The sequence below is a fragment of the Globicephala melas genome, chromosome 16, assembly GCF_963455315.2.
Source record: "Globicephala melas chromosome 16, mGloMel1.2, whole genome shotgun sequence".
NCBI classification, from domain to species: domain Eukaryota; kingdom Metazoa; phylum Chordata; class Mammalia; order Artiodactyla; family Delphinidae; genus Globicephala; species Globicephala melas.
Window position 1 is genome coordinate 20,076,908 of NC_083329.1, and position 16,216 is coordinate 20,093,123.

General features: G+C 36.9%; 1 long non-coding RNA gene across 2 annotated transcripts in view; it reads left to right on the plus strand.

Annotated features, from left to right (window-relative positions):
- Nucleotides 1-16,216, plus strand: part of LOC132593637 (uncharacterized) — a 395,493-nt gene that overhangs the window by 72,009 nt on the left and 307,268 nt on the right. For both annotated transcript variants that reach the window (XR_009559366.2, XR_009559365.2), the window contains 2 exons: nt 279-367; nt 7,062-7,183. This is a non-coding gene — a long non-coding RNA (uncharacterized lncRNA). The remainder of the gene's footprint in view (nt 1-278; nt 368-7,061; nt 7,184-16,216) is intronic.

Here is a 16,216-nt window from a genome sequence, read left to right on the forward strand (position 1 = left end):
GGTGATTATTTTCGGCAAATTGTGCTGAAAATGTCAGTGTATAAGTGACCTCTTAGCCCCCTCATCCGTTGTGGGGATAACTCTCAAAAAATAATTTTTACTTTGGCTCCAGTGCTTTTCCATGGAATTAACCACCAGTTACACATGGTGGGAACTTGCTTGAAGAGTCATCCTTTATCAGCCTCCTTCCTTTCCCTACCTCATTTTCCTGCCTCTCTCTTTGTGTTTTCTGCGGTCACCCCCAAACAACTATGTTCACTAGTTCATTCTCTTTTCAGGGTCTGTTTCTGGGGGAGCCTGTAGCTTCTAAGATGGAAGAGCATGTACAGGGCCTGGAAGAAGCGAGGAGCTGCCTCTCACTGGGAAGGTAAGTTCTCCAAGTGGTGAGGGTTAAAACTGCTTTTGGATTATTTTCCATTATAGGTTATTACAAGATATCGAATATTGTTCCTTGTATTATACAGTAAATCCTTGTTGCTTATCTATTTTATATATAGTAGTGTATATCTATTAATCCCATACTCCTAATTTATCCCTCCTGCCCTTCTCCCTTTCCCCTTTGGTAATCATTAAAGTTTGATTGCAAATCAGCTATACTTCAATTTAAAAAAAACCTTCTTTTGGAAATGCCTTAGGAAGACACCCCGGTGGAGGCCAACGTGCCTTCTCTAATTCATCACAGCCAGATTTTCTTCTTGGGTTGGAATTGATGGCTTTATTTGTTTTAGAATCCACTAACATGGCTTAATTTTAGGAACTGTGTTGTCTGAAAAAATTAAATCCTCGAACACTGATCCAGAGTTACATCTTCGGTGCTCCTACTGCGAGGATGGGAATAGCACTGCCAGGTGCCTTCTCTTCCTCCCTCCAGGACACATGACCACTGAGCAGTATAGCAGGGAACAGTCCTTTCACTGTTTGAATAGTTATCTGGTCTCTTCTCTTTCTCTGTCTCCCCTGCCCCTGCCTCTGCCCCTTTCTCACCATACCCAAATTTCTCAAAAGAGTGCGGTTTGAGAATGAGGATCAGATTAACTCATACTCTATGTATAAGGGTTAACAATCACACTGATTGCACTTGTATTTAGACATTATGACTTATTTGCCACCTAATCAAGCTACTTAAACTCTAAGCTTCAGTTTACTCATATGTCAAAAGGGAATCATGTTAAGTGAACATCTCATATGTTTATTATAAGAATTAAGTAACAAATGTCAACTAATTAGCAAGTGCCGTAGCATTTATTTAACACCTGATAAAGGCTAACCACTAATATTTTCTCATGATTGGTGCCCTAGCACCCTTTCCCTGGACTTTTCTCCAGTATTTTCTCTTCTTTCTTACATCACCATAGATATTTAATATGATTACTCACTTTGGCTACCAACAACACCTGAAAGTTGGCAGTCTGTGTAATGAATAATTTTCTTTCATTTAGCTTGGATTGTTGGCAGAGTATTTCATTAACTTTTGCTCCAGTGTCTACAGTCTGGGATTTCAAGTAAATCATTTGTAGTCTGTGCTGGGATTTATTTTCTGGGTGGACATACTTCTTTCTAAACTGGAAACTTGTGGTAAAAATAAGGCGTGGGCTAGGAGAAAGGAAAGTCTTAAAGATGGCCTGGAGGACCTTTACCTTGCCAAGAGCCTCCCTCTCTCTCAATGCATTTTGACTCAATTAAGGAGATTTACTTTTCTCTTGTCCCTAAAAAGAAATACATCTCCAGAAAGAGTGAAGGTGACATAATACAGTAGATGGGGCTTCCCTGGTGGCACAGTGGTTAAGAATCTGCCTGCCAATGTGGGGGACATGGGTTCAAGCCCTGGTCTGTGAAGATCCCACATGCCGTGTGGGATCTCCCAACTAAGCCCGTGAACCACAACTACTGAGCCTGTGCTCTAGAACCCGTGAGCCACAACTACTGATCCCACGTGCTGCAACTACTGAAGCCTGCGCGCCTGGAGCCCGTGCTCCGCAACAAGAGAAGCCACCGCAATGAGAAGCCCGTGCACCTCAACGAAGGGTCGCCCCCGCTTGCTGCAACTAAAAGAAAGCCCTGCACAGCAACGAGGGCCCAACGCAGCCAAAAATAAAATAAATAAATAAAAATTAAAAAAAAACCCAAAACAATACAGTAGATGGTAAATGTACTGACTAAGCTTGAAAGGTGTTCCAGCCACCAATGTGACAGGATACTTTGAGAACAAAGAGAAGCCCCTGCTTTGTTTGGGTGTGTAGATTATCTGAAGCATGAAAATGCTACTTGACAAAGATACAGAATAGTCAAGCTTCCTCTCCAGATTTACTTTTAAAACATATTCTAGTTGCTGGACAATTTGACTTATTCAGCAAAGTTTGATTCAAGAGCAAATTATCCTGTTCAGTGTTAGTCTGGTGCTTGCAAAATGTTGTAGCTAAAGATGAAATTCTGTCTATAGGAAGGAATGGCATTCAGTAAATTAATGAGTTGAGGGAGATAAAAATGTATTAATGAATTAGAATCTGCTTTGCCTTATGTTGTGAAAGGTAATTAATTCATCATTGTTTTGGATTACTTATAGAAACATAACCTAAGTGGACTCCTATTGTGAAGTGATAAAATGTATGGAGTTAAAGGACAAATGGGGAAAATCAACATTTTTAATTTAATATTCTACACTTAAGATTTAATTAATACAGACTATGCACTGATATCAATGGCTGGCGTTGACCGATTGTACTGTGACTGATGCATTTACTTGTAGTTTTCTCTGCTCCAGACTTGAGAGAGTCACGGGATTCTTGCTGTGACACATATTTGTGATGCATTTGTCACCATTCCTTGTGTTTGAGGATGAAGCTGTTGAGGATGTGTGTAGGTGTGTGAGTATGCTGGTGGATGTCATGCATTTTTTCCCTATCATTGTCATGTGACTATCCTTTTCTGTGGTCAAAGATTTTAGGGTCTCTGGTTAAAGCTGACATTGATGCTTAGATTCATGATTGGCATATGATTGTTTAAACTTGGTAGCTTCAAACATCTTGGCCAACTCATTGCTGTGCACTCCCACACCTGTCTTCCCTCATGCTTCTATATTGGCATGTTGCATCAAGGTATTTTTAAGGTATTTTTCTTATTTGGCTCCTGTCCACAACACAGCTGTTTGGATTTAAATGAAATGAGAGACGAAAGCACGGCTCATACCATGGTGACTTATGTCACCCAAAAAGTGTTTCCCCTTCACTGCTTGGAAGAAGGCTAAAATCAAACTGTAGCCCACCTCTCGAGAGTGTGTGTTATAAGGATGACAATTCTTTATGGAATAAAGATGGGTATTAAGAATAAATAAATAGATAAGTTCCATGGTCCCATGAATTATATCTTCATGTCCTTTATGCCTTTTGGTCATTGCATAGCTCTTTTTTCTTTTTTTTTTGGCCATGCTGTGCAGCATGCGGAGTCTTAGTTCTCTGACCAGGGATCGAACCTGTGTCCCCTGCAGTGGAAGCACAGAGTCTTAACCACTGGACTGCCAGGGAAGTCCCTGCATGGCTCATTGGCAACACAGCATTTGCCACATTACCCCTGACACACCACAGGTCAATAAGACACATGTGGATCTAGCAAATGGGACTCGTCTGCTTTGGAGAAATCCTCTATCTTAAGGTTGAAATTTTAATCCCATACCTACCAAAGTGCTATGGATGCCCAGTAGGCTTTTTGGGAAATCTGTAATGTGGTTAACAGCACACAGATGTGGCCAAGCACTGGGGAATCTGACTCCCATTTTCTCTCCTTCCCCAAATTCGAATTATGATCCTTGTTACCTCATCCTTTTTGGCCTTAAGAGAAGCTGGTCTCTCATGAGGATGTGCTTGTTTCCTAACAAAATCTCTCTGTTCTGGCATGTCTTCTGGCCTCCCTCCTAACACCTTAGCCCAGGAGGGTTCAATGCAGACTCAAGGCCAGGATACATTTGATTAAGGCAATTAAATGTTAATATTGGGTATGATGCTGATCATGGACATATATCAGATTGGGACACAGATTCTCTGTGAGGCAAACTTGACATCTGTGACACCCATGTATCTTAGTCTGTTTAGGCTGCCGTAACAAAATACCATAGACAGGGTGGCTTAAACAACAGAAATTTATTTCTTACAATTATGGAAGCTGGGAAGTCCAAGATAAAGGTGCCATCAGGGTAGGTTTCATCCTGGAGCCTGTTCTCTTGGCTTGTACGTGTCCAAGAGAACATTTGTGCTTATATGACCTCTTCTTGTGCACAGTGGGGAGAGTGAACAAGCTCTTGAGTCTCTTCTTATAAGGCCACCAATCTCATCATGAGGGCCACACCTTTATGACTTCATCTGAAGCTAATTACCTCCCAAAGGCTCCATCTCCGAGTATGATCACATTTTGGGTCAGGGCTTCAACGTGTGAAATTTGGAAGGACATTAACGTTCAGTTCACAGCACCATTGTTTGTTTGGGAAGACTTCATGGCCAACTTCAGTGACCTACAATCTAGATTCTGCCCTGGGACTCTGTGGCTTAGATAGGGCAGAGATAGATGGGGAGTGGGAGTGGGACTTGGGTTATTAAAGAAGTGACTCATGTAACATAAAAACAGTCATCCAAAACTTACTACACTCTTCTGTGAAACCCTGTTAGTCTGAAATATGGAATTCTAGAGAAAATCAGATTCCAATTAGAGAAGGTTAATAACTCATTCTGCCTCCAAAGAACAGAGTTCTTACAAATAACTCTTTGAAAACTTCACGACCTGATAGTTGAGAGGGAGGCTAGTGAAAAGTTTAATTGCTTCATTTGTCACTCATTCCTCCCCTTCCCTTCCCTCCACTCTGTCCCCATCCATCTCTTCCTCCTAATTTGTCTTTCGGTGACCCTTCCCCATCTCACTTTACCTGGAAGTCTCCTCATATTCCTCATTCTTGATTTGAATAACATGCCTTGTTTTCTAGGAAGCAATGGCTGGTTTGTGGTCTAAAAGGAAACTACTTGACGTTTCCAATTGCTGCCGCACCTTCAAGTGAAGCTTTGGCAGACTGAACATGTCCCACTAAACTCCTCTCTCAAAATTGCTTCTTCTTCCATATTTGTCATCTCAGTGGATGACATCACTTTCTCCATGGTCATTTATCCTAGAGATTTTCTTTCCAATCTCACTCTCTTTATCAGCTCCTGCATCTAACTGCTCGTGAGGTAATATCAATTTTAGATTCTAATGACTCTCTCTTCCCTTATCAGACAGCCCCCTCCTCCATTCACTGTTTAAGTCTCCCTCCCTCTATTTTTCTTGTCAGAAATAATACAATAGTGTGCTAGCTGGTCTCTCTGCTCTAGCTTTGCCAATTTCCAATCCATCTTCCACAATTTTAGTGATTTTCCTAAAATGCACATGTAATTGTGCCTCTCCTTTAAAAAGTCCCTTTAGTAGTTCTTTGACTTTCACAGGATAAAACTCAAACTCCGTAAGCTGGCATTCAGTGGTCTCTTAATGATCCAGCCAGATCAAGACTTTCCAAGCAGAAAGTCTTCTTTCTGGCTTCAGATTGTATGCCTTCACTTGTATAATCTTTGCTTTCACTGGCTTGAGCCACTTAAATTTTCCCAAAGTATCATGTTTCACCAAGCTCTGTGCCTTTGCATGTGTTGTTCACTTGACTTGGAATACTTTTTTCTCTTTTCTTTATCCAGCAAACTCATATTCAGGCTTTAATATTTAAACTCATATTCAGGTCAAGCATCACCTCCTTTTAGAAATGTTTCTCCCTGACTACTCCCTTCCTTTTCTTCCTCCTCTTTCCATTCAAGATGAATTAACTACACCTCCTTTATGTGTTACTTATTACTTTTATAATCTGGAATTTTTAAAACAGAATTTTAATTTTTAATTGAAGTATAGTACAATATTATATTAGTTTCAGATGTACATCATAGTGATTCAGTGTTTTTACAGATTATACTCCATTAAGTTATTACAAGATAATTGGAATTTTCTTGATATTACCACAGAACTCTGAGATCATCCTTTTTTGACCTAGTTTTCCTTGGGGACTAGCTTAGTGCCTGGTACACAGTTGGTGGTAAAATATGTTTACTGAGTGGATGAATAAATGAATTAATGAAGAAAAATAAAGAAAAATATCTTTTAATAAACTGTTACTGAATTGTCAAAGATTTTTTGTTTTCATTTCTTATATTTACATATTTATTCAGCAAAGGATTTCTCCATGAACTTGATGAACTTTTTCACTTAAAGATTTAGAAGAGTCTGGAATTACTTTTTACTCTGAGGCACACAGGACATTAAAAACTAAGCACTTGCTTATAGATAAAGAAGAACAGAATTGGAGGGTCTAACACTGGTTTTAGTATTTTTCCATTGGAAATCATAGTCTCACGTATCACTGTTCAATAAGAAAAATGTGTCCTGTTTCTAGACATAAGAGGATGGAAGGATGACTGTGCAGATAAGAATCATCCACCTCTGAAATTCACTCTCCTCTACTGAGACTCTTTTCCCCCTCACTGTGAAAACAAGTTTATTACTGTTTCTATTTATATAATCAGCACATGCTCTTTGGAATAATTTCAATAATGCACAGAAGAGTAAGAAAGATCCTAAAAGCTCACTTAAAATCCTTCCATCCTGAGATGATCCCAATAGTCATTTGTTGACATTTTTACACCCACTTTAGATACATATCCATACATATACATTGTTTGACATATATGAGATTATTTCAGGCGTGTTATTTTTCTTTGGGGATATATTTTTAAAATGCATTCTTTTATAATCTTAGTTCCCTGCTTCTCTTCTGCATGTCCTTTCATCTGCATCAACCCTTCTTTCCAATCCAGATAAGCCATGGTAACCGCCTTTTGATCTAGGTCCTGTTGTAGGAAAGATGGGCTGGAATGAATGCATAAATAAAGTCATATTGTTTCAAAAAATCTCCTAGAAATTTCTCCTAGTTTCTTGAGATAGATCTAATTCCTTCTTTTATTAGTTTATTCTTTAGTGATTTGTTGTGTTTTTGTTTGTTTGTTTAGATTTTGGTGGTGATTTTGGTTGACCACTTGGACCAACTCTGCCATGAATATCGTTGAAGATCTGACCATTACATTCCCAATAACTGTTGCTTCAATTTCCATTAGATGGATTTCAAGCAGAGGTATTGATGGGTGAAACAGTACATGGCTTTTTTATTTTAAAAGATAGAACAAAGTTGGTCTGTTTTACTTTTCACATTTCTACGTATAACGAAAGATAACATTTTGGGGGCACCTCACCTCAACATTCTCACAAATAGTAGCTGCTTCCATTCTTTAACTTTTTGCCAGTTTGGTGGATCTAAAATGGTACCTCATAAATTTAAAATTTTGCATTTCTCTGATTATTAGGGGTGCTGGGCATATTTTCACATGTAATTGGCAAACTTGTTCTTTTATAAATTGCCTACTCATAGCTTTTGCCTTTTCCCCCTCTTCCTTTTCAAGAACTTGTTATTTTGAAATAATTTTAGACTTATGTAAGATATCTTGACGATTTCACTGGTTATGTTAACTTTTATCACTTGGTTAAGACAGTGTCTGCAGATTTCTTTACTGCAAAGTTACTATTTTTCCCTTTGAAATTAATAAATATTTTAGAGAGAAATACTTTGAGATTACCCAGATATCCTATTTCTTCTTAAACATTTGCTCACTAATTTTAGTATTAATTGGTGGATCTTGCCTATAGTAATTATTACTGTGGTGCTCTAGTGGTGAGTTTCTATTTCCCTCATTCCTTCTACATTTACTAATTAGAGTTCTTCTGTAAGGAGTTGTCACCTATTTATTTATTCCACAATTATTTATATCAGTATATACTCATGGAAATTTGTTTTCTTCTTTGGATTATAATCTTATAGTAACATTCTCTTTTTGCACAAATTATTACAGACTTGGCCATTGGGAGCTGTCGGATCTTACTCTGCCTGAAAAACTTCTTTAAATAATTATTAAAGAGTAGGTCTGCTGGCAGTAAATTCCCAAAGTCTGTGCTTGTCTGAGAAAATATTTTTCTTTATTTTTTGAAACACATTTTTAACATTCAGTTCTCTCATCCCCCTACTCTCTCCTTTTCCCATGGCAACTACTAATCTGTTCTTTATTTCTACAATATTGTTATTTCAAGGATATTCTATACCACGTAGACTGTACGTAATCTTTTGAGATTGCTTTATCACCCAGTAAATTTCCCTGGAAATTCATCCAGGTTGTCGTGTATGCCAAGAGTTTGTTCCTTTTTATTGCCAAGTAGTATTCCATGGTATGAATGCATCACAGATTGTTTAACCATTCACCTCGTGAAGGACATCTGTGTTGTTTCAACATTTTGGCTCTTATGAATAAAGCTTCTGTGAGCATTTGTATATAGGTTCTCGTGTGAACATAAGTTTTTCATTTCTCTGAATAAATGACCAGGAATTACAATTGCTAAACTGAGTGGTATGAAAAACTGCCAAACTTTTCCAGAGTGGCTGTACTATTTTACATTTCCACCAGCAATGTATGAGTGGAAATGTACTTCTTTACCAGAACTTGATGGAGTTACTACTTTTTACATGAGCCATTCTACTAGATGTGTAGTAATATATCATTGTGGTTTGAATTTTCATTTCCCTAATGGCTCATGATGTAAAACATCTTTCCATGTGCTTATTTTCATCTGTGTATCTTCTGTAGTAAAATGTGTCTTCATGTTTTTTGCTTGTTTTTTTAATTGGAATTTTTGTTTTATTACTGTTGAACTTTGAGAGATTTTAATATATGCTACATACTAGTACTTGTTGAATATGTGATTTGAAAATATTTTCTCCCAATCTGTAGCTTGTCTTTCATTTTCTTAACAGGATCTTTTACCTTGCAAAAATTTTTAATTGTGATGAATTCCAATTTGTCAATCTTTCCTTTTGTGGACTGTGCTTTTGGTGTCAACTCTGTAATTTAATTTTTTTTCTTTGAAGTCCCCTCTATCCCTTTTGACTTCTTTTGGATTATCTGGATATTTTTAAGAATTCCATCCTAATTAGCTATTGGTTTTAACTCTACTTTTTGTATTTTTAGTGGTTCTCTAAGGATAATACTACTGCCATGTCCTTTATTTTAACAGTCTATTTAGAATTAACATTTTAATACTGCCTATAAAATATAAAAATGTTACCATTTCCTCTTAACATACTCCTTGCCATCCTTCAATTAATAGTTGTCAAAGGTATTATATCTACATAGAATATAAACCCATAAGAAAATATTATAATCTTGTTTTAAAGTTATATGCATTTTAAAGAAATTAAGAGTAAAAATAATCTAATAATAACATAGATATTTATCACCTTAAATATTCTCCATTCCTTCCTGAAGATCTGAGTGTCACTCTATTATCATTTTTTTCAGCTTGAAGAAATTTCTTTAGCATTTCTTGTAGTATTGATCTACTGGTGACAGATTTTCTAAGTTTTATTTATGCAAAACAGTCTTTATTTTGCCTTCATTCTTTGAAGGCATATAGAGTTTTAAATTGATATTTTATTTTTTTTCCTCATTCAGTATGTTAAAGATGCACTTGCAGTGTCTTCTGGTTTCCATGATTTCTCATTTGCTCTTTTCCTTATATCGTGTCTTTTGTTTCTGACTGTCTTCAAGAATTTCTCAGTATTTTTGATTATCAACAGTTTGAATATAATTTTCCTAGGTGTGGTTTTCATCATATTTATCCTATTTGAAATTTGCTGAGTTTGTTGAATCTGTAAATTTATGTATCTTATCAAATGTGGAGAGTTCTAAAGCATTATTTCTTTAACTATTCTTTATACCCATTTTTACTTCCTCTCCTTCAGCAATTTCAGTGACAAGTATGTTAAGAACTTTTTATATTGTCTAACACTTCTCTGTCTTAATTTTTTAAATATTTTTTTCCTTCAGGTTGGATATTTTCTATTAAAGTATTTTTAAGTTCACTGACCTTTTCCTGAGCCCTTCAAGTTATTTTTTTCAGATATTGTACTTTTCAATTCTAATATTACATTTATTCTTTTTAAATATTTTCTATTTTTATGCTGAGACAGCTTGGGTTTTCATTCATATGAGAATATTTTGCTTTACCTCATTGATCGTGGTTATTATAGTTGTTTTAAAAGTTCTTGCTGTTTATTCCAACTACTGGAGTATTTTGGGATTAGACTCAATTATCTTTTCCCATGAGAATGGGTGACATTTGCCTTTCTTTTTGTGTTGGGTAATTTCAGTTTGAATCTTGAATACTGTATAAGTATTATGTTTTAGAGATTCTGAATTCTGTTAATTTTATGTGAAGACTGTTGATGTTTTTATTTATGCAGGCAATGAGCTTAATTAGACTCAAACTGAAAACTCTTTTGGGTAGCATGAGTAGTGAGTAACAGCCTAGATTCTAGTTCAGGCTGATTTTAGTGGACACTGCACATGAGTAATTTAATAGGCAGCCAAACATTTTGGCAGAGTTCATATATGGTATTTGGCTTTTGCATTCTCTGGTGTTCTCCTTTCTGAGATTCACTCCATCTTTCTGGTGACCTTGGTTGCTTCAGGCAGCTTACTCTGTTTCCTCTGGCTAGAAAGATCGCAGACCTTCCTGAAGAGGTTTAGTCCCTCTATATCATGCCACAACTACAAATATTCTCAGAGCAAAGTCCCATAATTGGGAAATTCATTCAATACCTGCCATTTCTTCTAAGTATTGATGCCTCTGCAAAATCCGTCTAACTTTATTCAGTTTCCAGAGCACTCAGGTAATTGCTTGTTATATTTCCCCCAGAGTTTAGAGCTATTATCATAGGAGGGTCAGTTTGCTAGTCTTAAGTTATCCATACCATTAGTGTGTTTAAATTAGGGTTACATTAATTTTGTTTAAGGAATGTGTTGATTTGCCACTTTGAGATGGTAGTAACCCAGGTTGATTTCATTGTTCCAAGTTTCTGGGCTCAAGGATAGGGAGTTATTCCTTCATGTTTATATCTTTAAAAATTTCCAGGTTGTTCAAAGTTTACCTGGAATGAAGATATGACTAATAGCTCAGACTTTGGATTCAAGCACACTGGGTTTAAATCCTTGCTCTACTAATTTCTTAACTATTGACCTTGGGGAAGTTGTTTCATTCCTGCCAACCTCAGTTTTTATCACCTGTAAATTCAGTGTCCACCTCATAGAGTTGTTGAGTGAATTATAAGGCATTAAAATTATATACGGCAGTTATATACTTAAGGAACACTTGCTTTAGTTTTAATCATTGTATCCTTTACCACCCCAAATCACCTCCTATTTCATAATTTGATGCAACATGCTGTGGACTGAGAGTCCAGAGGAATAAGATACATGATAATTGGTAGTGCATGGAAGAGAAAATGTATAGCTTGTAGTTGTGGGGATGCAGTGGGAGCAGGCCCAAGTAGTACCTCTAGCACTGGGTTCCAGGCAACATGAAGATATTGGATTCAGGAATCCCAGGAGGAACAAAGATGGTGATAGAAGAAGTGAGGGTTGACAGTGAAAGGAAAATATATCCCAATTCAGTTCTGCTAAGGTCTGAAACTAGAAAGAAGGTGGCTGATGTGACTGCGTAAATGCAACAGCTGTTTTAACTGAGACAGTGGGCTTCTTTCTTTGGCTATGGGGTAGCTGGGATGTGGTCCTAAGGGAAGAGGGAAAGAGAATATACAGAAATTTGAGTTTCAGTTCTCATCACCCTGAAGATGCACAAGCCTGACACAGAGATGCTGCCATTTCCCTAAGGTGATCTGTTCAGGAAATTCCAAAGCCAAAATGTTTTTGGAGATGCCAAGAGGATTATTGACATCTGTGACAAAGCACTCTTTTCAGCAGCACTGTCTCAAGATACACCAGACAGGAAGTAGTGAAAGCCTCATCAAATTCACATTTCTTTTTACTGGACGCTGTCATCTGGGCCACCATTTTCGATCCTTTAGCATTGCTGTGGATCCCATGAGATTGTACAAGATGCTCTTCTCTGTAAATTTGCTGTTGAAATTAAGATCTCTCCTAAAGAATTTGTGTCTCCTCCCTCCCTCCTTGCAGAGTTTACAGTGCTTCATATACAAGAGGAATGGACTTGCCCTTAATAATACCTAGCATTTATTAAGCTTTTTATGGGTACCATGCGTACTATGTGTAGTATTTCTCATGCCTTATCACATTTAATTCTCATAATCCCTCTCTCAAATCAGTCTGAGAATGTATTACACAAAACCCAGCTTTTATAAATAATTTCCAAAATCCCAGGTCCCCAAATTCAGCTATTCTCTGCACCCATTTTGTTCCATTTTCCCAAGACAGCCTCTTAGTTCTTCTCAAATTAAAAAGGAAATTTTTTTCCTGACAGCTTTAGCACATGAACGACACAGTGAAAATTGATTATGACCCAAGTACCCCAGTGAGTAAGGAAAAAGAGGAAGCAGGAGGTTTCAAGACACTCACCCCAATTTTCATATCATAATTTTTCTCTGTGTTACATTTATTAATATGCCTCTCAAAACTAAGGGGTATATGAGAGGGAGGGAAGGAAGACAGAATAATAAGGTAGCTTGTAGACTATGCCATTCAAGGTGAAAGAAAAGAGTGTGAAGTTAGCAAGAGCTGGAACTTGGTTGGCTACCTTCATAAAGCCTTGTTAGTTCCACTTCTGAGGGTTACTCACAAGAAAAGGATCATGCCAGGAATGTTTTTCCCTCAGTGTGTGTGTGTATGTGTGTGTGTGTGTGTGTCTGTGTTTTGTAAATGCTTAACAATTGTACGTGTACAAAATCCATTTAGCAAAGTGCTACCTTGGGTTTCCAAATTTGTAACACTGAAAAGCAGGAATTAGACCTCCTGTGACTCATAAAATATACAATAAGGGGTTTTGAGTAAGATGGAAAAATAGGAAAATTTAGTGCTTTTTGCAGGGAAAATATTGCTGACATATTTAATAATAATGAAGTGTAATACCTAGTTGGGGCAAAACTAAAATCCATTGTGCAGTGAAAGAATAGATCCATTTAATTTGTTTAGGTTTCTTTGTTCATTTTGTATTTCTTATTGAATCAGTTCAAGGTTATGACCAGTGTTACTAATGTCTAAATGATTGAGGGGAGTCATGGTACAGAGAACTGACTTTCCCAACCAGATTTTGGAAGGTTAGGTGTTAATGCAAAAAGTGACTTTTCCCTCTTTGCTGTAAGAATTTAGTTTAATGTTCACAAGTTCAGTAGCAAAATGACTTCCTTTTATAGAATCTATTTTCTTGTAGGTATGCATGAATGTAAAGGTATAGTTCTGTTTCTGGCCTTAATGTTTTAGGGTAATATATTTTGTCACATTTCGGGCCTATTCTCAGGAAAGATGTCACAACACAGATCCCCTAATGTTGAACACTTAACGATGTCCTCTCACATTATTGGTAGGGTTGCTGGTAAAATACAGGATCCCAGTTAAATTTGAATTTCAGATTAGCTACATATAATTTTTTAGTGTAATTATGTTCCTTGCAATAGGTGAGTCATACTAACACTAAAAAATTATTTGCTGCTTATTTGAAATTCAAATTTAACTGGGCATCATATCTTATTAGCTAAATCTGACTATCCTAATTGTTGGTTATTCTTGTGCAGAGAGAGATGGTGAGACAGGGCTGGGGTTTCTATTGAAGTCATGCTCCACAGGGCAAGCTTTAGACTTGAACAGATACACCATTACTTGAACTTAAATTGACCTCACAATGATGCAATTTTAATGGTGTTTTTAAAAGCCCTTAAAGTAAAATTTTAAAATTGTTCTACACGTATGGACAGATAGTGGAGCTGGAAGGGAATGATGATGACAGTGTATTCAGTGCTTGTTGGGGTCTAGAAAAATTTCTTTTAATTATTATTACTTATGTTAGGCAGAGGGGAAGGAAGATAAAAGCACATTATTTTAAATTTCATTTCCTGGATTGAAAAAATGGTATTAGAAGATATTCCCTCAGCATCCACCCAGCATTGCATGTTTCCGTAGAAGAGCTGCTTTGGTTTAAGGTACAACCTATTGGGGTATTTTAATCTGCTTAGAAGTTGCTGTTCATCATTTGTTCTTAGAGAATCTGCTTGTTCACTCTAAATCCCATCCACAAGTTGATGGGCTGAAGTGCAATATTTGTTGTTTACACTTATTCTCAATTTAAAAATTTTATTGGCTTTTGGGAGCAAACAGTCAGTTTATAGAAAATTTTAATTACGCAATACTAAAATATCTACAGAGATGGGTACATGGAATATGTTAAAACAGGACCTCTAAAAGACAGAATAAACAGAGCACACCCCAAAGCACCCTCACACAACTCTCACAAGCTTCACAGAGGGGAGTGGGGAGCAGAATAATAAAAACAGCTCATGATAATACACCCTTATTTAATTTTCATGCTTTTGAAAGAATGCCAGGAGGGAATTATGTTATTCCAACTTGATATTTGGGAAACCTGATGTGTAGAGTGGTCAAGTTAATTTCCCCCAAATGTTAGTAACTTAGGCACTGAGCTGAAAGCTGTGGTTCTTCAGCTCTTTTGGGAGATAGACTCTTTAAAAATAATTTCATAGCTTTAGCTCTTCTTCCTGTAGCAGTGGGCATTGCGCAAGTTGGCAAATTTTTGCGGTTCATTTCAGTGGATTCTTAGATCCCTGAAGTCCTTGGAGTCTGTATTAAGGACATGTCCTCACCTGATAGTCATTTTCCAAACTCTTCACTCTGTCAAGCTTGGGGGCGTGGTGATTTCAGAACCTACGTATGTGCTATTAAAAGTAAAATGTTGAGAGGGAATTAAATTCATTTATTTTGTATAGGTGTTTGAAGGGCATTTGTAAAATGGCTTATGAACAACATCCCAACAATGACTGACATGGTTAAGCTCTTGATCTACAATGTCCAGAGTGTAAGTCTGGAATAAAACTGGAAACCACGTTGCTGATGTCTTGGTCCTCGTCTCCTTAATGCAGGGTGCTGGGTCCAGCAGTAGTTTTTGACAAAACCTTTACCAGTCTACAGTGAATTAAAAAAAATAAGATCAAGTGAATTCTTTATAAAGATAACTGTACACTGACATTATGTCCTTGTACTGGTTTTCTCTTCTTTTGGTAATAAATGGATATTTCTTTTTTAATGATATGGTCATATTACATAGCATGGCAGTGTCAGGAATCCAAACTCTGGTGCCAGATTCACAGCCTGGTTCTATCACTTACTAAATGATTACAGTGGACATTAGCCTCTTTTAACTTGAGGTTCCTTATCTGTAAAATAGGAATAATAATGGGACCCAGGTTAAAGGCTATTGTGCTTATAAAATAAGTTAATATATTTAAGACACTTAGAAAAGTTTCTAAACATATTAAATACTCAGGAAAAGCTAGCTAATAATTACAGTGCTTGATTATATATGTATATGTTTATAATCATAAAAAAATGTAAGTATTCTTTAATGGCAAAATGGTTTGAAAACCTGGGTGGATCCCCCCAATTCTCTTTTTTTTAAAAACATCTTTATTACACTGTAATTGCTTTACAATGGTATGTCAGTTTCTGCTTTATAACAAAGTGAATCAGTTATACGTATACATATGTCTCCATATCTCTTCCCTCTTGCATCTCCCTCCCTCCCACCGTCCCTATCCCACCCCTCTAGGTGGTCAAAAAGCACCTAGCTGATCTCCCTGTGTTATGTGGCTGCTTCCCACTAGCTATCTACCTTACGTTTGGTAGTGTATATATGTCCATGCCTCTCTCTCTCTTTGTCACAGCTTACCCTTCCCACTCCCATATCCTCAAGTGCATTCTCTAGTAGGTCTGTGTCTTTATTCCCGTCTTACCCCTAGGTTCTTCACGACCTTTTTTTTTTTTTTTTTTAGATTCCATATATATGTGTTAGCATATGGTATTTGTTTTTCTCTTTCTGACTTACTTCAATCTGTATGATAGTCTTTAGGTCCATCCACCTCACTACAAATAACTCAGTTTCCTTCCTTTTTATGGCTGAGTAATATTCCATTGTATATATGTGCCACATCTTCTTTATCCATTCACTTGTTGATGGACACTTAGGTTGTTTCCATGTCCTGGCTATTGTAAATAGAGCTGCAATGAACATTTTGGTACAT